We start from the raw sequence: 26253 nt of genomic DNA, 5'->3' as shown, positions 1-26253 counted from the left end.
ACTGACACAGGGTTAATTAAAACACCGTGGTTGACATAGAATGACAGAGAAAACTCTTACTAACACAGAAGAAAACAACATGGTTAATAGAAAATGATAGAGAACTCTTTTACTAACACAGGATAAAATAAATCACTCTGGTTAATATAGAATGACAGAGAGCACTCTTACTGATACACGAAAAAAACAGCCTGGTTCATGTAGAATGACAAAAAACACACCTTTTTTCCCAAGATAAAATAAAACAGCTTAGTGGATATAGAACGAGAGAGAACACAGTGATTGATTTAGTATAACATAGAACACTCTCACTAACAGAAGATAAAATAAAACAATCTGCTTGATGTAGAACGACAGAAAACACTCTTACTTACACAGAAGAAAATAAAACACCCTGGATGATATAGAATGACAGATAACACTCTTACTGACACAAGATAAAACAACGTGGATGATATAGAATGAGATATAACACTTACTGACACAGGATAAAAGGAAACCACATGGCTGACATAGAATGACGAAGAACACTCTTAATGACACAGGTTAAAGAAAGCAAAGTGGTTGATATTGAATGATATAGAACGTTGTTACTGACACATGATAAAAGGAAACAATCTCCTTAATATAGAGATAGAGAACACTCATATATTGTGTTTTAGTTTGTTGTCGATATGAAATGTAGATTTTAGTTTGTTGTCGATATGAAATGTAGATTTTACTTTGTTGTGAATATTATGTAGTTATTTTAGTTTGCTCTCTATATTATTTGATGATTTTAGTTTGTTGTGTATATTATACATTGATTTTAATTTGTTGTCAGTATTATATGCAATTTTAGTTTTTTGACATTACAATATGCTCATTTTAGTAGTTTTCCATATATGATCATTTTGGCTTGTTGTTCACATAATATGGTTATTTCAGTTTGTTCTCAATATTATATGTTAATTTTAGCGTGTTGTCCATATACTACAGTGATTTTAGTTGGTTGTCTGTATTATAGTGTGATTTCAGATTGTTGTCAATATTATAGGCTGATTTTAAATTGCTGTCCATAGAATATGGTGATTTAGTTTGTAGTCAATATTATATACTGATTTGGGCTTGTTGTTCATATAATATGATGATACTAGTTTCTTGTAAATATTATATTTTGATTTAACTTGTTCTCCATAAATATGGTGGATTTAGTGTATTGTCTATATCATATAGAGATTTTTGTCGGTTTATCAAATAAAATGGCGATTATAGGTTGTTGGTTAGATAATATTGTAACTACTTTCTTGTCTATAATATATGTTGATTTAATTTGTTATCTATATTATATGGTGATTTTAGTTTGTAGTCAGTATTAAATGCTGATTTTAATTTGTTGGTCATATAATACGGTGATTTTACTTTTTTGTTAATATTGTATGGTGATTTCAGTTTCTTCTCAATATTGTATGGTTCTTTTAATTTATTGTTAATATAATATGGTGATTTTCGCTAGTTGTTCATGTAAGATGGTTATTTGCATTCGTTTTCAATATATTCTCGTTCTATCTTGTTGTCCATATAACATGCTGATTTTAGTTTGTCATCTATATTATTGTTGATTTTACTTTGTTCTGAATGTTATATGGTAATTTTCTTATGTTATTTTTATTATATTCTGATATTAGTTTGTCGTCAGTATTATACTTTGATATTAGTTTGTTGTTAGTACTATATGGTAATATTTTTTGTTAGTCATGTTATATGTTGATTCTAGTTCCTTGTGTATTTTATATGGAGACTTAAGTTTGTTGCCTGTATTACATGTTCAACTTAGTTTCTTGGCTATGTTATACGATGATTTTAGTTTGTTGTCTACATTACATAGTTATTTTAGTTTGTTCTATACATTACATGGTGAATTTAGTTTGTTATCGATATTATATAGTAATTTTACATTGTTGCCCAAATAATATCGTGATTACAGTTTGTTGTTAATATTTTATGGTGATTTTTGTTTGTTGTCAATATTATATGGTGATTTCACGTTGTTTCCCACTTAATATTGTGATTTTAGTTTGTTGTCTATAGTATATGGTGATTTTAATTTATGGTCTATATTATATAATAATTTTAGTTTGTTTGTATATTATATGGCGATTTGAGTTTGTTGTTCATATTATATGGCGATTTTTGTTTTTTCAATAGTATATGTTGATTTTAGTTGGTTCTTAATATTTTATGGTGATTTATGTTGTGTCAATATCGAATGCTTATTTCAGACGTTGTCCTTATAATATGTAGATTTTAGTTTGTTCTTAAAATTATATGTTGATTTTACTTTGTTTTGAAAATGACATGGTGAATTTATTTGGTGTCTATATTATTCGGTGATTTTGTTTGTTGTGAGTATTATCTATTGATTTTAGTTTGTTCTACATATTATAAGTTGATTTCAATTTTTTGTGAATATTATATGGTGCTTTTAGTGTTTTGTCAATATTGTACGGTAATTTTTGTTTGTTACTGATGTTACATGTTGAGTTTAGTTCCTTGTCAATTTTATATGGTGATATTAGTTTGTTGTTTGTATTATATGGTGATTCTAGTTTGTTGTCAATATTATAGGATGATTTTTGTTTCTTCTTTACATCATATGATGATTTCTCCTTCTTGCTAATATACTATAGCGACTTTAGTTTGTTATCTATATTATATGGCGATTTTCTTCTCTCTTGAATATTATGTGTTGATAAAGTTGGTGTTATATTATATGGTGATTTTAGTTCATTCTCAATATTATATATTGATTTTACTTTCTTCTGAGAGATATATGGCGATTTCCCTTTGGTATCTACATTATTTGGTGATTATAGTTTGTTGTGAATATTATATCTCGATTTTAGTTTGTTGTTAACATTATATGGAGATTTTTCTTTGTAATCAGTTGATTTTAATTTGTTGTCAATGTTATATGATTATTTTAGTTTGTTGTGAATGTTGTATGGTGATTTTACATTCTTGTCCATATTATATAGTGATTTAGTTTGATGTCAATATTATATGGTGATTTTAGTTTGTAGGGTATAGAGTATGAAGATTTTAGTTTGTTGGCAATGTTATATGGTGATTTTACTTTGTAGCCAATATAATATAGCGATTTTAGAAAATTGTAAATGTTATATGGTGATTTTAGTTTGTTGCCAATTTAATGTAGGAATATTAGTTTGTTGCCAATTTAATGTGGGAATATTAGTTTGTTGCCAATTTAATGTAATAATAATAGTTTGTATTCATCAATTCTGTATAAAGAATTTAGTTTGTTGTATATATTATATGGTGATTTCTGCTTTTTCACAACATTATATTGTGATTTTTCTTTGTTGTCAATATTATACAGTGATTTTAGTTTGTTGTAAATATTATATGGTGATTAAAGTTCATTGTCCATATTATATGTTGATTTTACCTTGTTCAGAATGTTATATGTTGACAATCCTTTGGTGTATATATTACATTGCGATTTTTGTCTGTTGTGAATATTGTATGTTGATTATAGGTTGTTGTCAATACTATATGGTGATATTAGTTTGTGGTCAATAATATATTTTGATTTTAGTTTATTTTCAGTATTATTTGGTAATATTTGTTCGTTAATTATGTTATATGTTGATTTCAGATCCTTGCATATTTTACATGGTGATTTAACTTCGTTGTCTATATTATATGGTGATTTTAGATTGACCTGAATATTATATAGTGATTTTGGATAGGTTTCGACATCAAATGGTTATTTCATATTGTTGTCAATATTATATAGTGATTTAGCTTGATGCCAATAGTATATCGTTATTTTCATTTGTTGGCATATTATATGTTGGTTTTAGTTTGTTGTCAATATTATATGGGATTTTTGTTTGTTTTCAATATTATATGCTGATTTTAGTTTGTTGTCTATATTATATAGCGATTTCACTTTGTTGTCCATATAATATGGTCATTTTTGTTTGTTTTCAATATTATATGTTGATATATTGCGGGTTTTAGCTATTATACGGTGATTTTAGGTTGAATCAATACTAATACCTTATTTCAGTTTGTTTTCCATAAAATATGGTGATTTTATATTATTGTCAATATTACTTGTCGATTTTACTTCGTTCTGAATGTTATTTGGTAATTTTAATTTGATGTCTATATTATATGGTGATTTTAGTTTGCTGTCAGTATTATAAGGGAAATACTTTTTCGTTAGTCATGTCATATGTTGATTTTAGTTTCATGTATAATTTACATGGTGATTTTACTTTGCTGTCTATATTACATGTTGAATTTTGCTTATTGTCTACACTATGTGGTGTTTTAGTTTGTTGTCTATATTATATAGCGAAGTTCGTTTATAGTGTATGTTCTATTGTAATTTTAATTTAAAAGCCACATTATACAGTGATTTTAGTTTGTTGTCTAAATTATATCGTGATTTCAGTTTGTGTTTAATATTATATGGTAATTTTAGTTTTTTTCTCTATATTATATGATGATCTTAGTTTGTTGTGATTTTAATATGGTAGTTTTGGTCAGTTGTCAATTTTATATGGTGATTTCTGGTCGTTTTATATATTTAACTGCTATTTTGCTTCTTCTCAACTAATATTGTAGTTTTTTTGTTGTTGTCAATAGTATCTGGTGATTTTACTTTGTTGTCAATATTATATAGTGATTTAGCTTGATGCCAATTTTATCTGGTGATTTTCGTCTGTTGGCATATTATATGGTGATTTTACTTTGTTGTCAGTATTATATTGGATTTTTGTTTTTTTCAACATGATATACTGATTTTAGTTTGTTGTCTATATTATAGAGCGATTTCACTTTTTTGTCCAAATAATATGGTGATTTTTGTTTGTTTTCAATATTATATGTTGATATTAGCTGGTTTTTAATATCATACGGTGATTTTAGGTTGAATCAATATTAATTGCTTATTTCAACTTGTTGTCCATAAAATATGATGATCTAAGTTTATTGTCAATATTATTTTTTGATTTTACTTCGTTCTGAATATTATATGATAATTTTCATTTGATGTCTATATTATATTGCGATTTTAGTTTTCTGTCTATATTAAATGTTGAATTTTGTTTCTTGTCTACACTCTGCGGTGAGTTTAGTTTGTTGTCTATATTATATAGTGATCTTCGTTTGTAGTGTATGTTCTATGGTTATTGTAATTTACAACCATGTTGTACAGTGATTTTAGTTTGTTGTAAATATTATATGGTGATTATAGTTCATTGTCCATAATATATGTTGGTTTTACTTTGTTCAGATTGTTATATGTTAACTATCCTTTGGTGTCTATATTACATTGCGATTTTAGTCTGTTGTGAATATTGTATGTTGATTATAGATTTTTGTCAAAATATTTGGAGATAATATTTTTCTCCTATATTATATGCTGATTTCAGTTTGTTGTCCATATTATATGGTGATCTTTGTTTGTTTTCAGTATTATATGTTGATATTAGCTGGTTTTTAATATTATATGGTGATTTTAGTTTTATTGGATATTATTTGCTTCTTTGAGATTGTTGTACACGCAGTATGGTGATTCTAGTTCATTGTCAATATTATACTTTGAATTTTGTTTGTTCTGATTGTTGAATGGTGATTTTCCATTTGAATTCTATATTATTTGGTGATTTTAGTTTGTTATCTATATTATATGGTGATTTACCTTGTTGTCCATATAATATGGTGATTGTAGTTTGTTTTTAATATTTTATGGTTACGATTTTAGTTTTTAGTCAATATTATATGGTGATTGTAGTTTCTTGTTAATATTTAATCGTTGCCATTTTAGTTTGTTGTATATATTATATGATGATTTTTGCTTTTTCTCAACATTATATTGTGATTTTTTGTTGTCAATATTATTCAGTGATTTTATTTTGTTGTTCATATATATGATGAATTTAGTTTGTTGTAAATATTATATGGTGATTATAGTTCATTGTCAATATTATATGTTGATTTCACTTTGTTCAGAATGTTACATGTTGACTATCCTTTGGTGTCTATATTACATTGCGATTTTAGACTCTTGTGAATATTGTATGTTGATTATAGGTTGTTGTCAATATTATATAGTGATATTAGTTTGTTGTCAATAATATATTTTGATTTTAGTTTATTGTTAGTATTATTTCGTAATATTTGTTCGTTAGTTATGTTATATCTGATTTCAGACCCTTGAATATTTTACATGGAGATTTCACTTTGTTGTCTATATTATATAGTGATTTTACTTTGACATGAATATTATATGGTGATTTCAGATAGTTTTCAATATTATATAGTGATTTTACTTTGACATGAATATTATATGGTGATTTCAGATAGTTTTCACTATTATATAGTGATTTTACTTTGATATGAATATTATATGGTGATTTCAGATAGTTTTCAATATTAAACGAACATTTGAGATTGTTGTCAATATTATATAGTGATTTAGCTTGATGCCAATAGTATATCGTTATTTTCATTTGTTGGCATATTATATGTTGGTTTTAGTTTGTTGTCAATATTATATGGGATTTTTGTTTGTTTTCAATATTATATGCTGATTTTAGTTTGTTGTCTATATTATATAGCGATTTCACTTTGTTGTCTATATGATATGGTCATTTTTGTTTGTTTTCAATATTATATGTTGATATATTGCGGGTTTTAGCTATTATACGGTGATTTTAGGTTGAATCAATACTAATACCTTATTTCAGTTTGTTTTCCATAAAATATGGTGATTTTATATTATTGTCAATATTACTTGTCGATTTTACTTCGTTCTGAATGTTATTTGGTAATTTTAATTTGATGTCTATATTATATGGTGATTTTAGTTTGCTGTCAGTATTATAAGGGAAATACTTTTTCGTTAGTCATGTCATATGTTGATTTTAGTTTCATGTATAATTTACATGGTGATTTTACTTTGCTGTCTATATTACATGTTGAATTTTGTTTCTTGTCTACACTGTGTGGTGAGTTTAGTTTGTTGTCTATATTATATAGTGATCTTCGTTTGTAGTGTATGTTCTATGGTTATTGTAATTTACAACCATGTTGTACAGTGATTTTAGTTTGTTGTAAATATTATATGGTGATTATAGTTCATTGTCCATAATATAAGTTGGTTTTACTTTGTTCAGATTGTTATATGTTAACTATCCTTTGGTGTCTATATTACATTGCGATTTTAGTCTGTTGTGAATATTGTATGTTGATTATAGATTTTTGTCAAAATATTTGGAGATATTATTTTTTCTTATATTATATACTGATTTCAGTTTGTTGTCCATATTATATGGTGATCTTTGTTTGTTTTCAGTATTATATGTTGATTTTAGCTGGTTTTTAATATTATATGGTGATTTTAGTTTTATTGGATATTATTTGCTTCTTTGAGATTGTTGTACACGCAGTATGGTGATTCTAGTACATTGTCAATATTATACTTTGAATTTAGTTTGTTCTGATTGTTGAATGGTGATTTTCCATTTGAATTCTATATTATTTGGTGATTTTAGTTTGTTATCTATATTATATGGTGATTTACCTTGTTGTCCATATAATATGGTGATTGTAGTTTGTTTTAATATTTTATGGTTACGATTTTAGTTTTTAGTCAATATTATATGGTGATTGTAGTTTCTTGTTAATATTTAATCGTTGCCATTTTAGTTTGTTGTATATATTATATGGTGATTTTAGTTTGCTGTCAGTATTATAAGGGTAATACTTTTTCGTTAGTCATGTCATATGTTGATTTCCCTTTGGTATCTACATTATTTGGTGTTTATAGTTTGTTGTGAATATTATATCTCGATTTTAGTTTGTTGTTAACATTATATGGAGATTTTTCTTTGTAATCAGTTGATTTTAATTTGTTGTCAATGTTATATGATTATTTTAGTTTGTTGTGAATGTTGTATGGTGATTTTACATTCTTGTCCATATTATATAGTGATTTAGTTTGATGTCAATATTATATGGTGATTTTAGTTTGTAGGGTACAGAGTATGAAGATTTTAGTTTGTTGGCAATGTTATATGGTGATTTTACTTTGTAGCCAATATAATATAGCGATTTTAGAAAATTGTAAATGTTATATAGTGATTTTAGTTTGTTGCCAATTTAATGTAGGAATATTAGTTTGTTGCCAATTTAATGTGGGAATATTAGTTTGTTGCCAATTTAATGTAATAATAATAGTTTGTATTCATCAATTCTGTATAAAGAATTTAGTTTGTTGTATATATTATATGGTGATTTTTGCTTTTTCACAACATTATATTGTGATTTTTCTTTGTTGTCAATATTATACAGTGATTTTAGTGTGTTGTAAATATTATATGGTGATTAAAGTTCATTGTCCATATTATATGTTGATTTTACTTTGTTCAGAATGTTATATGTTGACAATCTTTTGGTGTATATATTACATTGCGATTTTTGTCTGTTGTGAATATTGTATGTTGATTATAGGTTGTTGTCAATACTATATGGTGATATTAGTTTGTTGTCAATAATATATTTTGATTTTAATTTATTTTCAGTATTATTTGGTAATATTTGTTCGTTAATTATGTTATATGTTGATTTCAGATCCTTGCATATTTTACATGGTGAATTAACTTCGTTGTCTATATTATATGGTGATTTTAGTTTGACCTGAATATTATATAGTGATTTCGGATAGGTTTCGACATCAAATGGTTATTTCATATTGTTGTCAATATTATATAGTGATTTAGCTTGATGCCAATAGTATATCGTTATTTTCATTTGTTGGCATATTATATGTTGGTTTTAGTTTGTTGTCAATATTATATGTTGGTTTTAGTTTGTTGTCAATATTATATGGGATTTTTGTTTGTTTTCAATATTATATGCTGATTTTAGTTTGTTGTCTATATTATATAGCGATTTCACTTTGTTGTCCATATAATATTGTCATTTTTGTTTGTTTTCAATATTATATGTTGATATTAGCGGGTTTTAGATATTATACGGTGATTTTAGGTTGAATCAATTCTAATACCTTATTTCAGTTTGTTTTCCATAAAATATGGTGATTTTATATTATTGTCAATATTACTTGTCGATTTTACTTCGTTCTGAATGTTATTTGGTAATTTTAATTTGATGTCTATATTATATGGTGATTTTGTTTGCTGTCTATATTAAATGTTGAATTTTGTTTCTTGTCTACACTCTGCGGTGAGTTTAGTTTGTTGTCTATATTATATAGTGATCTTCGTTTGTAGTGTATGTTCTATGGTTATTGTAATTTACAACCATGTTGTACAGTGATTTTAGTTTGTTGTAAATATTATATGGTGATTATAGTTCATTGTCCATAATATATGTTGGTTTTACTTTGTTCAGATTGTTATATGTTAACTATCCTTTGGTGTCTATATTACATTGCGATTTTAGTCTGTTGTGAATATTGTATGTTGATTATAGATTTTTGTCAAAATATTTGGAGATAATATTTTTCTCCTATATTATATGCTGATTTCAGTTTGTTGTCCATATTATATGGTGATCTTTGTTTGTTTTCAGTATTATATGTTGATATTAGCTGGTTTTTAATATTATATGGTGATTTTAGTTTTATTGGATATTATTTGCTTCTTTAAGATTGTTGTACACGCAGTATGGTGATTCTAGTTCATTGTCAATATTATACTTTGAATTTTGTTTGTTCTGATTGTTGAATGGTGATTTTCCATTTGAATTCTATATTATTTGGTGATTTTAGTTTGTTATCTATATTATATGGTGATTTACCTTGTTGTCCATATAATATGGTGATTGTAGTTTGTTTTTAATATTTTATGGTTACGATTTTAGTTTTTAGTCAATATTATATGGTGATTGTAGTTTCTTGTTAATATTTAATCGTTGCCATTTTAGTTTGTTGTATATATTATATGATGATTTTTGCTTTTTCTCAACATTATATTGTGATTTTTTGTTGTCAATATTATTCAGTGATTTTATTTTGTTGTTCATATATATGATGAATTTAGTTTGTTGTAAATATTATATGGTGATTATAGTTCATTGTCAATATTATATGTTGATTTCACTTTGTTCAGAATGTTACATGTTGACTATCCTTTGGTGTCTATATTACATTGCGATTTTAGACTCTTGTGAATATTGTATGTTGATTATAGGTTGTTGTCAATATTATATAGTGATATTAGTTTGTTGTCAATAATATATTTTGATTTTAGTTTATTGTTAGTATTATTTCGTAATATTTGTTCGTTAGTTATGTTATATCTGATTTCAGACCCTTGAATATTTTACATGGAGATTTCACTTTGTTGTCTATATTATATAGTGATTTTACTTTGACATGAATATTATATGGTGATTTCAGATAGTTTTCAATATTATATAGTGATTTTACTTTGACATGAATATTATATGGTGATTTCAGATAGTTTTCACTATTATATAGTGATTTTACTTTGATATGAATATTATATGGTGATTTCAGATAGTTTTCAATATTAAACGAACATTTGAGATTGTTGTCAATATTATATAGTGATTTAGCTTGATGCCAATAGTATATCGTTATTTTCATTTGTTGGCATATTATATGTTGGTTTTAGTTTGTTGTCAATATTATATGGGATTTTTGTTTGTTTTCAATATTATATGCTGATTTTAGTTTGTTGTCTATATTATATAGTGATTTCACTTTGTTGTCCATATAATATGGTCATTTTTGTTTGTTTTCAATATTATATGTTGATATTTGCGGGTTTTAGCTATTATACGGTGATTTTAGGTTGAATCAATACTAATACCTTATTTCAGTTTGTTTTCCATAAAATATGGTGATTTTATATTATTGTCAATATTACTTGTCGATTTTACTTCGTTCTGAATGTTATTTGGTAATTTTAATTTGATGTCTATATTATATGGTGATTTTAGTTTGCTGTCAGTATTATAAGGGAAATACTTTTTCGTTAGTCATGTCATATGTTGATTTTAGTTTCATGTATAATTTACATGGTGATTTTACTTTGCTGTCTATATTACATGTTGAATTTTGTTTCTTGTCTACACTGTGTGGTGAGTTTAGTTTGTTGTCTATATTATATAGTGATCTTCGTTTGTAGTGTATGTTCTATGGTTATTGTAATTTACAACCATGTTGTACAGTGATTTTAGTTTGTTGTAAATATTATATGGTGATTATAGTTCATTGTCCATAATATAAGTTGGTTTTACTTTGTTCAGATTGTTATATGTTAATTATCCTTTGGTGTCTATATTACATTGCGATTTTAGTCTGTTGTGAATATTGTATGTTGATTATAGATTGTTGTCAAAGTATCTGGAGATATTATTTTTTTCTTATATTATATACTGATTTCAGTTTGTTGTCTATATTATATGGTGATCTTTGTTTGTTTTCAGTATTATATGTTGATTTTAGCTGGTTTTTAATATTATATGGTGATTTTAGTTTTATTGGATATTATTTGCTTCTTTGAGATTGTTGTACACGCAGTATGGTGATTCTAGTACATTGTCAATATTATACTTTGAATTTAGTTTGTTCTGATTGTTGAATGGTGATTTTCCATTTGAATTCTATATTATTTGGTGATTTTAGTTTGTTATCTATATTATATGGTGATTTACCTTGTTGTCCATATAATATGGTGATTGTAGTTTGTTTTTAATATTTTATGGTTACGATTTTAGTTTTTAGTCAATATTATATGGTGATTGTAGTTTCTTGTTAATATTTAATCGTTGCCATTTTAGTTTGTTGTATATATTATATGGTGATTTTAGTTTGCTGTCAGTATTATAAGGGTAATACTTTTTCGTTAGTCATGTCATATGTTGATTTCCCTTTGGTATCTACATTATTTGGTGTTTATAGTTTGTTGTGAATATTATATCTCGATTTTAGTTTGTTGTTAACATTATATGGAGATTTTTCTTTGTAATCAGTTGATTTTAATTTGTTGTCAATGTTATATGATTATTTTAGTTTGTTGTGAATGTTGTATGGTGATTTTACATTCTTGTCCATATTATATAGTGATTTAGTTTGATGTCAATATTATATGGTGATTTTAGTTTGTAGGGTACAGAGTATGAAGATTTTAGTTTGTTGGCAATGTTATATGGTGATTTTACTTTGTAGCCAATATAATATAGCGATTTTAGAAAATTGTAAATGTTATATAGTGATTTTAGTTTGTTGCCAATTTAATGTAGGAATATTAGTTTGTTGCCAATTTAATGTGGGAATATTAGTTTGTTGCCAATTTAATGTAATAATAATAGTTTGTATTCATCAATTCTGTATAAAGAATTTAGTTTGTTGTATATATTATATGGTGATTTTGCTTTTTCACAACATTATATTGTGATTTTTCTTTGTTGTCAATATTATACAGTGATTTTAGTGTGTTGTAAATATTATATGGTGATTAAAGTTCATTGTCCATATTATATGTTGATTTTACTTTGTTCAGAATGTTATATGTTGACAATCTTTTGGTGTATATATTACATTGCGATTTTTTGTCTGTTGTGAATATTGTATGTTGATTATAGGTTGTTGTCAATACTATATGGTGATATTAGTTTGTTGTCAATAATATATTTTGATTTTAATTTATTTTCAGTATTATTTGGTAATATTTGTTCGTTAATTATGTTATATGTTGATTTCAGATCCTTGCATATTTTACATGGTGAATTAACTTCGTTGTCTATATTATATGGTGATTTTAGTTTGACCTGAATATTATATAGTGATTTCGGATAGGTTTCGACATCAAATGGTTATTTCATATTGTTGTCAATATTATATAGTGATTTAGCTTGATGCCAATAGTATATCGTTATTTTCATTTGTTGGCATATTATATGTTGGTTTTAGTTTGTTGTCAATATTATATGTTGGTTTTAGTTTGTTGTCAATATTATATGGGATTTTTGTTTGTTTTCAATATTATATGCTGATTTTAGTTTGTTGTCTATATTATATAGCGATTTCACTTTGTTGTCCATATAATATTGTCATTTTTGTTTGTTTTCAATATTATATGTTGATATTAGCGGGTTTTAGATATTATACGGTGATTTTAGGTTGAATCAATTCTAATACCTTATTTCAGTTTGTTTTCCATAAAATATGGTGATTTTATATTATTGTCAATATTACTTGTCGATTTTACTTCGTTCTGAATGTTATTTGGTAATTTTAATTTGATGTCTATATTATATGGTGATTTTGTTTGCTGTCAGTATTATAACGGTAATACTTTTTCGTTAGTCGTGTCATATGTTGATTTTAGTTTCATGTATAATTTACATGGTGATTTTACTTTGCTGTCTATATTACATGTTGAATTTGTACACTATGTGGTGTTTTAGTTTGTTGTCTATATTATATAGCGATCTTCGTTTATAGTGTATGTTCTATTGTAATTTTAATTTAAAAGCCACATTATACATTGATTTTAGTTTGTTGTCTAAATTATATCGTGATTTCAGTTTGTGTTCAATATTATATGGTAATTTTAGTTTTTTCTCTATATTATATGATGATCTTAGTTTGTTGTGATTTTAATATGGTAGTTTTGGTCAGTTGTCAATTTTATATGGTGATTTTTGGTCGTTTTATATATTTAACAGCTATTTTTGCTTCTTCTCAACTAATATTGTAGTTTTTTGTTGTCATTAGTATCTGATGATTTTACTTTGTTGTCAATATTATATAGTGATTTAGCTTGATGCCAATTTTATCTGGTGATTTTCGTCTGTTGGCATATTATATGGTGATTTTACTTTGTTGTCAGTATTACATTGGATTTTTGTTTGTTTTCAATATTATATGATGATTTTAGTTTGTTGTCTATATTATAGAGCGATTTCACTTTGTTGTCCATATAATATGGTGATTTTTGTTTGTTTTCAATATTATATGTTGATATTAGCTGGTTTTTAATATCATACGGTGATTTTAGGTTGAATCAATATTAATTGCTTATTTCAACTTGTTGTGCATAAAATATGATGATCTAAGTTCATTGTCAATATTATTTTTTGATTTTACTTCGTTCTGAATGTTATATGATAATTTTCATTTGATGTCTATATTATATTGCGATTTTAGTTTTCTGTCTATATTAAATGTTGAATTTTGTTTCTGGTCTACACTGTGCGGTGAGTTTAGTTTGTTGTCTATATTATATAGTGATCTTCGTTTGTAGTGTATGTTCTATGGTTATTGTAATTTACAACCATGTTGTACAGTGATTTTAGTTTGTTGTAAATATTATATGGTGATTATAGTTCATTGTCCATAATATATGTTGGTTTTACTTTGTTCAGATTGTTATATGTTAACTATCCTTTGGTGTCTATATTACATTGCGATTTTAGTCTGTTGTGAATATTGTATGTTGATTATAGATTTTTGTCAAAATATTTGGAGATAATATTTTTCTCCTATATTATATGCTGATTTCAGTTTGTTGTCCATATTATATGGTGATCTTTGTTTGTTTTCAGTATTATATGTTGATATTAGCTGGTTTTTAATATTATATGGTGATTTTAGTTTTATTGGATATTATTTGCTTCTTTGAGATTGTTGTACACGCAGTATGGTGATTATAGTACATTGTCAATATTATACTTTGAATTTAGTTTGTTCTGATTGTTGAATGGTGATTTTCATTTGAATTCTATATTATTTGGTGATTTTAGTTTGTTATCTATATTATATGGTGATTTACCTTGTTGTCCATATAATATGGTGATTGTAGTTTGTTTTTAATATTTTATGGTTACGATTTTAGTTTTTAGTCAATATTATATTGTGATTGTAGTTTCTTGTTAATATTTAATCGTTGCCCTTTTAGTTTGTTGTATATATTATATGGTGATTTTTGCTTCTTCTCAACATTATATTGTGATTTTTTGTTGTCAGTATTATTCAGTGATTTTACTTTGTTGTTCATATATATGATGAATTTAGTTTGTTGTAAATATTATATGGTGATTATAGTTCATTGTCAATATTATATGTTGATTTTACTTTGTTCAGAATGTTATATGTTGACTATCCTTTGGTGTTTATATTACATTGCGATTTTAGACACTTGTGAATATTGTATGTTGATTATAGGTTGTTGTCAATATTATATGGTGATATTAGTTTGTTGTCAATAATATATTTTGATTTTAGTTTATTGTTAGTATTATTCCGTAATATTTGTTCGTTAGTTATGTTATATCTGATTTCAGATCCTTGAATATTTTACATGGAGATTTCACTTTGTTGTCTATATTATATAGTGATTTTAGTTTGACATGAATATTATATGGTGATTTCAGATAGTTTTCAATATTAAACGAATATTTTAGATTGTTGTCAATATTATATAGTGATTTAGCTTGATGCCAATAGTATATCGTTATTTTCATTTGTTGGCATATTATATGTTGGTTTTAGTTTGTTTTCAATATTATATGGGATTTTTGCCTGTTTTCAATATTATATGCTGATTTCACTTTGTTGTCCATATAATATGGTCATTTTTGTTTGTTTTCAATATTATATGTTGATATTAGCGGGTTTTAGCTATTATACGGTGATTTTAGGTTGAATCAATATTAATACCTTATTTCAGTTTGTTTTCCATAAAATATGGTGATTTTATATTATCGTCAATATTATTTGTCGATTTTACTTCGTTCTGAATGTTATTTGGTAATTTTAATTTGATGTCTATATTATATGGTGATTTTAGTTTGCTGTCAGTATTATAAGGGTAATACTTTTTCGTTAGTCATGTCATATGTTGATTTTAGTTTCATGTATAATTTACATGGTGATTTTACTTTGCTGTCTATATTACATGTTGAATTTAGTTTCTTGTCCACACTATGTGGTGATTTTAGTTTGTTGTCTGTATTTTATAGTGATCTTCGTTTGTAGTGTATGTTTTATTGTAATTTTAATTTAAAAGCCACATTATACAGTGATTTCAGTTTGTGTTCAATAATATATGGTAATTTTAGTTTTTTCTCTATATTATATGATGATCTTAGTTTGTTGTGATTTTAATATGGTAGTTTTGGTTAGTTGTCAATTTTATATGTTGATTTTTGGTCGTTTTATATATTTAACAGCTATTTTTGCTGCTTCTCAACTAATATTGTAGTTTTATTGTTGTCAATAGTATCTGGTGATTTTACTTTGTTGTCAATATTATATAGTGATTTAGCTTGATGCCAATTTTATCTGGTGATTTTCGTCTGTTGGCATATTATATGGTGATTTTACTTTGTTGTCAGTATTATATTGGATTTTTGTTTGTTTTCAATATTATATGCTGATTTTAGTTTGTTGTCTATATTGTAGAGCGATTTCACTTTGTTGTCCATATAATATGGTGATTTTTGTTTGTTTTCAATATTATATGTTGATATTAGCTAGTTTTTAATATCATACGGTGATTTTAGGTTGAATCAATATTAATTGCTTATTTCAACTTGTTGTCCATAAAATATGATGATCTAAGTTCATTGCCAATATTATTTTTTGATTTTACTTCGTTCTGAATGTCATATGATAATTTTCATTTGATGTCTATATTATATTGCGATTTTAGTTTTCTGTCTATATTAAATGTTGAATTTTTTTCTGATCTACACTGTGCGGTGAGTTTAGTTTGTTGTCTATATTATATAGTGATCTTCGTTTGTTGTGTATGTTCTATGGTTATTGTAATTTACAACCATGTTGTACAGTGATTTTAGTTTGTTGTAAATATTATATGGTGATTATAGTTCATTGTCCATAATATAAGTTGGTTTTACTTTGTTCAGATTGTTATATGTTAATTATCCTTTGGTGTCTATATTACATTGCGATTTTAGTCTGTTGTGAATATTGTATGTTGATTATAGATTGTTGTCAAAATATCTGGAGATATTATTTTTTTCTTATATTATATGCTGATTTCAGTTTGTTGTCTATATTATATGGTGATCTTTGTTTGTTTTCAGTATTATATGTTGATTTTAGCTGGTTTTTAATATTATATGGTGATTTTAGTTTTATTGGATATTATTTGCTTCTTTAAGATTGTTGTACACGCAGTATGGTGATTCTAGTTCATTGTCAATATTATACTTTGAATTTAGTTTGTTCTGATTGTTGAATGGTGATTTTCCATTTGAATTCTATATTATTTGGTGATTTTAGTTTGTTATCTATATTATATGGTGATTTACCTTGTTGTCCATATAATATGGTGCTTGTAGTTTGTTTTTAATATTTTATGGTTACGGTTTTAGTTTTTAGTCAATATTATATGGTGATTGTAGTTTCTTGTTAATATTTAATCGTTGCCATTTTAGTTTGTTGTATATATTATATGGTGATTTTAGTTTGCTGTCAGTATTATAAGGGTAATACTTTTTTGTTAGTCATGTCATATGTTGATTTTAGTTTCATGTATAATTTACATGGTGATTTTACTTTGCTGTGTGTAATACATGTTGAATTTAGTTTCTTGTCTACACTATTTAGTGATTTTAGTTTGTTGTCTATATTTTATAGTGATCTTCGTTTGTAGTATATGTTCTATTGTTATTTTAATTTATAGCCATATTATACAGTGATTTTAGTTTCTTGTCTAAATTATATCGTGATTTCAGTTTGTGTTCAATATTATATGGTAATTTTAGTTTTTTCTCTATATTATATGATTATCTTAGTTTGTTGTGATTTTAATATGGTAGTTTTGGTTAGTTGTCAATATTATATGTTGATATTAGCTGGTTTTTAATATCATACGGTGATTTTAGGTTGAATAAATATTAATTGCTTATTTCAACTTGTTGTCCATAAAATATGATGATCTAACTTCATTGTCAATATTATTTTTTGATTTTACTTCGTTCTGAATGTTATATGATAATTTTCATTTGATGTCTATATTATATTGCGATTTTAGTTTTCTGTCTATATTAAATGTTGAATTTTTTTTTTGACTACACTGTGCGGTGAGTTTAGTTTGTTGTCTATATTATATAGTGATCTTCGTTTGTAGTGTATGTTCTATGGTTATTGTAATTTATAACCATGTTGTAAACTGATTTTAGTTTGTTGTCTAAATTATATCGTGATTTCAGTTTGTGTTCAATATTAAATGGTAATTTTAGTTTCTTCTCTATATTATATAGTGATTTTAGTTTGTTGTGAATTTAATATGGTAATTTTAGTTAGTTGTCAATTTCATATGATCGTTTTAGGTCGTTTTATATATTAAACAGCTATTTTTGCTTCTTCTCAACTGATATTGTGGTTTTTCTTTGTTGTCAATATTATATGTTGATTTTACTTTGATCAGAATGTTATATGTTGACTATCCTTTGGTGTCTATATTACATTGCGATTTTAGTCTGTTGTGAACATTGTATGCTGATTATAGATTGTTGTCAATATTATATGGTGATATTAGTTTGTTGTCAATAATATATTTTGATTTTAGTTTATTGTTGGTATTATTTCGTAGTTTTGTTTGTTTTTGTTTTTGAATTTCGCACAAAGCTACTCGAGGGCTATCTGTGCTAGCCGTCCCTAATTTAGCAGTGTAAGGCTAGAAGGAAGGCAGCTAGTCATCACCACCCACCGCCAACTCTTGGGCTACTCTTTTGCCAACGAATAGTGGGATTGACCGTCACATTATAACGCCCTCACGGTTGATAGGGCGACCATGTTTGGCGCGACGGGGATGCGAACCCGCGACCCTCAGATTAGGAGTCGCACGCCTTAACGCGCTCGGCCATGCCGGGCCTTATTTCGTAATATTTGTTCGTTAGTTATGTTATATGTTGATTTCAGATCCTTGAATATTTTACATGGAGATTTCACTTTGTTGTCTATATGACATGGTGATTTTAGTATTACCTGAATATTATATGGTGTTTTCAGATTGTTTTCAATATTAAACGATTATTTTAGATTGTTGTCAATATTATATAGTGATTTAGCTTGATGCCAATTTTAATAGGGTGATTTTCGTTTCTTGGCATATTATATGGTAATTGTACTTTTTCGCCAATATTATATTGAATTTTTGTTTGTTTTCAATATTATATACTGATTTCAGTTTGTTGTCTATATTATATGGTGATTTTCGTTCTTTTTCAATTTTATGTGGTGATTGTGTGATTTCTATATTACGTTGTTATTTTTATTTATTATATTATTCTTGTCTATATTATTTGATGATTTGTGTTTGTTGTCAATATTATATGATGATTTTTATTTTTGTCAAAATTATATGGTGAGTTTAGTTTGTAGTCTATAATATATGATTATTTTTGTTTGTTGTCAACATTATATGATGATGTTTGTTTGTTGTCAATATTATATGGTGATATTTTATTTTTTGTCAATATTATATACTTATTTCAGCTTGTTTTCCATATAATGTGGTGATTTTTGTTCATTGTCAATATTATATGCTGATTTTACTTTGTTCTATATGTTTCTTATGTGATCATTTTCCTTTGGAGTGTAGGTTATATTGTGATTTTGGTTTGTCAACATATATGTTGATTTCGGTTTCTTCTCAACGACATAAGTTGATTTTAATTTGTTGTCAGTATTGTATGGTTATTTTAATTTGTTGTCTATATTATATGGGGATTTTAGTTTGATGTGAGAATTGTCTGGAGATATTAGTTTGTTGTCAATATTATATGGTAATTTTATTTTCTTGTTAATATTATATCTTGATATTTGTTGGTTGTTGATATTATATGATGATTTTAATTTCTGCCAGTATTATATGCTTATTTAAGCTTGTTGTCCATAGAAAATGGTAATTTTAGCTAATTGTCAATATTATATGTTGATTTTACATTGTTGTGAATATTATATGATGATATTTGTTTGTCGTCAAAATTATATGGTGATTTTAGCTTGTTGTTTGTATTATATGGTGATTTTAGTTTGTTGTTTGTATTATATGGTGATTTTAGCTTGTTGTCTACTTTATATGAAAATTTTAGATTGTTCTCAATATTGTATGATGATTTTTTTGTTGTATATATTAAAGGGTGATTTTAGTTTGTTGTCTGTACAATATGGTGATTTTAGTTTGTATTAATTATAATCATATTATCAGTACAAAATAAGAGAATGTTTGTATTATATATTGTTATATTACCAGTTCGATATAACAGTATGTTTAATTTGACTGTAATCACATTACCAGTCCGATATAACAATACGTTTGTATTAAATATAATCATATTACTAGTCCGATATAACGGTACCTCTCAATTAAAAAAAACATTATTAACATTACGATATAACAGTATGTTTATTTTAATTAAAATTACATTACCACTCCGATGTTACAGTATCTCTGTAATAACTATAAATACATTACCATTTCAATGGACCGGCATGTCCAAGTGGGTCAAGGCGTTTAAGTCTTATCCCATGGTCGTGGGTGCGAATCCTCATCATACCAAATATGCTCCCCCTTTTTCCCGTGGGAGCATTATAATGTGACGATCAATTCCACTTTTCGTTCGTAAAAGAGTAGCCCAAGAGTTGGCGATGGGTGGTGACAACTCGCCCCCTTCTCTCTAGTCTAACACTACTAAATTAGGGACAGCTAATGCAGACACCCCTCGTGTGGCTTTGCTCGAAATTTAAAAGCAAACAAACAAACAAATTCGAGTTAAAACTGTGTTTATATCCATTATAATCATATTATAAGTTTGTTATAATCGTACGTTTCTATGAAATACAACATTATTACCAGTCCAATATATCAACTCTTTTATTAAATAAAGTTATATTACAAGAGCGATATAACAGTACGTTTGTATTAAACATAATCATATTACCAATTCCATGGCCCGGTATGTCCAGATGGGTTAAGGCATTCGAGTCGTAATTTGCTCGTTGCGGGTTCTAATCAACGTCGCACCAAACATGCCTACCCTTTTTGCCGTGGGGGCGTTATAATGTTACGGTCAAGCTCACTATACGTTGCTAAAAGAGTGGCTCAAGAGTTGGCGATGGATGGTGATGTATAACTGCCTTCCCTCTAGTCTTACACTGTTAAATTAGTGACGGCTAGCGCAGATAGCCCTCATATTAGTTTGCTCGAATTTCAAAAACAAACAAACAAACCAATCCGATTTAACAGTATGATTGTACTAACTGTAATCATATTACCAGTCCGATATAACAGTACAATTGATTTAATTATACTCATACTACTAGTCCGATATAAGGGTACGTTTGTATTAAATATAATTATATTACCAGTCCGATATAACCGTATATTTTTTTAAGTGTAATGATATTACCAGTCAGATATAACAGGACGTTAGTATTAACTATAATCATATTACCAGTTCCATATAACAGTATCTTTGTATTAACTGTAATTATATTACCAGTCAGATCTAACAGTGCCTTTTAATTAAATATAATCATATTACTAGTTTCATATAACAGTACGTTTGTACTAGCTATGATCATATTACCAGTCTTATGTAACAGTACGTTTGTATTAACTATAATCATATTACAAGTCCGATATAACAGTACGTTTGTATTAACTATAAACATTTTATCAATTTGACGGCGTAGAATGGCCAGACGGGCTAAGGCGTTAGAGTCGTAATGCGAGGTCGCGGGTTCGAAACTCCGTCGTACCAAACTTGTTCGCCCTTTTACTCGTGGCGGGCATTATATGGTGACGGTTAATGCCACTATTCGTTGCTAAAAGAGTAGCCCAAAAGCTGCCGGTGGGTGGTGATGACCAACTGCCTTCTCTTTAGTCTTACACTGCTAAATTAGGGACAGCTAGCACACATAGCCCTCGAGTAGCTTTGTGCGAAATTCAAAAAACAAACAAACCCGATTTAACAGTATGGTTATACTAATTATAATTATATTATCAGTCCGATATTACAGTACGTTTCTATTAACTGAAATTATTTTCCCTGAACGATGTCACAGTATGTTTCTATTACATATAATTATATTACCAAAGCGATAAAACAGTACGTTTGTATTAACAATTATCATTTTAGGAGCCCTCTGCAACAGTACGTTTTATTAACTATAATCATATTAACAGTCCGTTATAACAGTACGTTTGTATTTATAATTATCATATTACCAGTCCGATATAACAGTACGTTTATATTAACTATAATCATATTACCATTTCGATATAGCAGTACGTTTGAATTAACTATAATTCTATTAACAGTCCGTAAACAGTACCTTTGTACTAATTATAATCATTTTACCAGTCCGATGTTACAGCATGTTTCTGTTAACTATAATCATGTTATTAGTCAGATATTACAATATGTTTGAATTAAATATAATCATATTACCTGTCCGATATAACTGTACGTTTGTATTACTTATAATCACATTACCAGTCCAACATAACAGTACGTTTGTATTAAATATAATCATATTACCAGTCCGATATAACAGTACGTTTCTCTTAAATAAAATTATATTACGAGTGCGATATTATTAATAGGACGGTTATGTTAACTATAGTCATATTACTAGTCCGATATAACGGTACATTTGTATTAAATATAATCATATTACCTGTCCGATATAACAGTACGTTTGTTTTAATTGTAATCATATTACCACTCCGATATAACTGTACGTTTGTATTAATTATAATCATATTACCTGTCCGAAATGACAGAACATTTGTATTAGCTATAATTATATTACCCGTTCGATTTTGACAGCACGTTTGTATTAACTATAATCACATCACCAGTCCGATATAAAAGTACCTTTGTATTAAATATATTCATTTGACAGTCGGATATAACGATACGTTTGTAAGAGCAATGAACCGGAACTTTATACCCTGTAGTTTCGTCCTCCACTTCTCTGGATTTCCAGACGACAAGATTCCCTTTTTTGTGCTTCTTCAACTTTTATTGAGTTGTTTTCAATTTTACTTTTTACACGTAGTGCATATTTTCAAAATTTAGTTCCACTTTTACAAGTTGAAAGAGGCGGAAAAGTTTCTTTTTTAAAGAAATTAATGTATCAGATATTTTCAAATTTAGTTTGCGAGTATAATCCACATATTAATTGGTCTTCTCTACTCACATTCTAACAATTCACAATTAACTAGAGTTTAATCTACAGTTGATGACGTGTTACGTTTCAAGTTGAAAGAGCTCGTTTCATATGACGTCATATATTCTAAACTTGTTTTGCCACCTGCAGTAATAAAGCGATAGTGTTCTGAGATTGTGTCAGAATAACATTCACAGGTGGTGAATCTATATTTTTATCTTGGATTACCAGAACAGGTGTTCAGTCCTCCTGTTTCATCAAAATAGCTCATTGGTGAGGGATTCATACTTATAGTATTCTTAAAAAACTACGAAACTTTTTCATCAGTTTCTCTCAAGATGTCACTTTAGAAATAAGTTATTGTTTATTTTCCCTCTGTGTCTTTTTTCTTCAAAGCTAATTTTTAACCTTTTGTAAGTTTTATTTTCTCTTTTTTAGAATGTCGAACAGTTATTCACAAAAATTGGTATTCGAAACTATTTTTTTATTATTTCGAATACGCATAATATTTCCAGATTCTACCAAACATACTCTTAATTGTATTATGACCTTCTGAACACTTGTGACATTGACGTCACAAAACACTCAAGGTGATTAATTACACCTTTGCGGCTTTCTTTCTGAGGTAAGAAATGAGTTAATAAACAATTACTTAAACAATAATAATTAACTTTACTTTTGAAACTGGCCCCGTGTAAGTCAGCATCCAGTTCGAACACAATCGGTTATATAATATTGATATTATACCTAAGAGGCTAAGACATTGTGTATGATTGATATTATACCTCAAACTGTGTATGAATGATATTATATTTAAAATAGTGTATGATTGACATTATATCTCAAACTGTATATGATTGACATTATATCTCATACTGAATATGATTGACATTATATCTCAAAATGTGTATGATTCATGTTATATCTCATACTACCAAACATATTCATATTATATCTCAAAATGTGTATGAATGATATTATATTACAAACTGTGTATAATTGATATTATATCTGAAACTGTAAATGATTGATATCATATTTCAAACTGTTTATGAATAACATTATATTACAAACTGTGTATGATTTATATTATAGTTCAAACAGTATATCAATGATATCTCAAGCTGTGTATGAGTGATATCATATTTCAGAATTTTAGATGATTGATATTGTATCTGAAATTGTGTGTTTTTTATGTGTTTTTTTCTTATAGCAAAGCCACATCGGGCAATCTGCTGAGCCTACCGAAGGGAATCGAACCCCTGATTTTAGCGTTGTAAGTCCGTCGACTTACCGCTGTACTAGCGGGGGGCTGAAATTGTGTATAAGTGACATTATACTACAGACTCTGTGTATCATTCGTATTATATCTCGATCTGTGTGTGATTGATATTGTGCTTCAGACTACGTATAATTGATATTATATCTCAAATTCTGGTGGTGAACATTTTAATGGTATGGATAACCTACATCCTAAGATAGAATGGAGCCATGATTCACTGCTGGATATACTTCAGTTTTTCAGATGTATGGACAATACGAGTGTATGAGTGAATTTCATGTAATGTACATGCTTCAATCTTTCAGGTGTTGGGACATTAAGATTGTACCTGTCAATTTCATTACTATGATATACTACGGGAGGTACTCCAATTTTTTCCAGTGGTACGTTATCTTATATTATAAGGTAGCTTATATTAATCATTAATTTACACAACTTCTATCTACTGGACGAGTAGTCCAGCTAGTACTAAACATGATCATTCACAACTAGAAATAAACCTATTGAAAGTTGGTTGAGTTACCAGTCTTACTAGAAATATGCCAAGAGATTTTGTATTTAAAATTGGCGTAGTATAATACATTGTTGGAATAAGATATTACATGAATTGAATAAGAATTAGATCTTGACATGGAATAAAATTATGCTAAATAATTTGACTGAGAATTTTGCAGAAAATGTTGTATTGTGAAATATTATGGGTTAACGGTAATGTTGATTTATACTCTTTTCTAAACTGTTTCTTGTACCAAGAGTATTTTTCGTAGAACTTTTGAAGATCGTGTTTGACTGATCTAAGCTTTACGCAAGTGTTGAAACTTAATTATTCGTATAGATTATTAGATGTAATTTTTCGGACAGTTTGTAAAATTATGAAACACCTCGTTTTCCTGCGCAATCAGTGGGACGATCTTTCTTCGAAATTTGTTTTGATTCAAGTCTGTGATATTAATGTTAGCCTAGACATCTCAACAAGCTTTCTACGAACTTTTCCTTGTTCGTGGATACTGGTTTTGGAATACATTTAAACTACCAAGGTAGAAATGTCGGTTGAATATGTATTGGAGAACACGTCAGTTAAATTCTGTTGAATCTGTATTGCAGAAGTAAACAATAATAGCCTTTTGGATTTGGATTTGAGAACATGACTTGGTGCTAGTTTCTTCTCTTGGTTGTATTTAAAATTTTGTTATTTAAACAGGCTGTATTTAAACTGCTTATATATAAAACGGCAGTATTGTTAAAATGGTTATTAAAGTGGTTTACTTAAACATTGTATTTATGCTGGTTTGTTTAGACACGTGTTTAAAATGGTTTTATTTAAATTGGTTGTATTTAAAATTATATATTTAAACAGTTTTATTTGTACTGTCTATTTAAAATAATAGTTTTTGCACATCAAAAACAATAATTTTATGTTAAAGTTTCTTTCAAATTATTTATGGTAGGTCACTTAAAATATTCATGTTAAAGTTTCTTTCAAAACTAGCGAATAATCCGTGAAAAGTAACGGGACAACTAGTACCCCCCCCCATACTATATCCTAAACTCACATTTCTCGGATAACTGAAATAAATAAATTTCTGAAATTCAACCTGATCAACTGAGAGGCAGAAAAGTGTAGGTCAAGCTAATCAAGCGTCAGTAAATTCCTTGGCGAATCAATCAAAATTAAGATAATTTATGAAATGAATTTGTAGCATATTCATAGAATGATTGTTAGTAAAAATCAGGTAGATTCAGT

At 27.1% G+C, this 26253-nt stretch overlaps 1 protein-coding gene across 1 annotated transcript in view; it reads right to left on the bottom strand.

Moving 5' to 3' along the window:
- Positions 1-22074, bottom strand: part of LOC143238989 (guanine nucleotide-binding protein subunit gamma-e-like) — a 37916-nt gene extending 15842 nt beyond the window's left edge. Inside the window, exon 1 of the mRNA XM_076479689.1 lies at positions 20526-22074. The gene's annotated coding sequence lies outside the window, so the exon portion shown is untranslated. The remainder of the gene's footprint in view (positions 1-20525) is intronic.
- Between the last annotated feature and the right edge of the window lie 4179 nt (positions 22075-26253).

The sequence above is a fragment of the Tachypleus tridentatus genome, chromosome 13 (genome assembly GCF_004210375.1).
Source record: "Tachypleus tridentatus isolate NWPU-2018 chromosome 13, ASM421037v1, whole genome shotgun sequence".
NCBI classification, from domain to species: Eukaryota; Metazoa; Arthropoda; class Merostomata; order Xiphosura; family Limulidae; genus Tachypleus; species Tachypleus tridentatus.
Note: the sequence above shows the minus strand (reverse complement) of the source record. Positions and strands in the feature narration are given on the sequence as shown.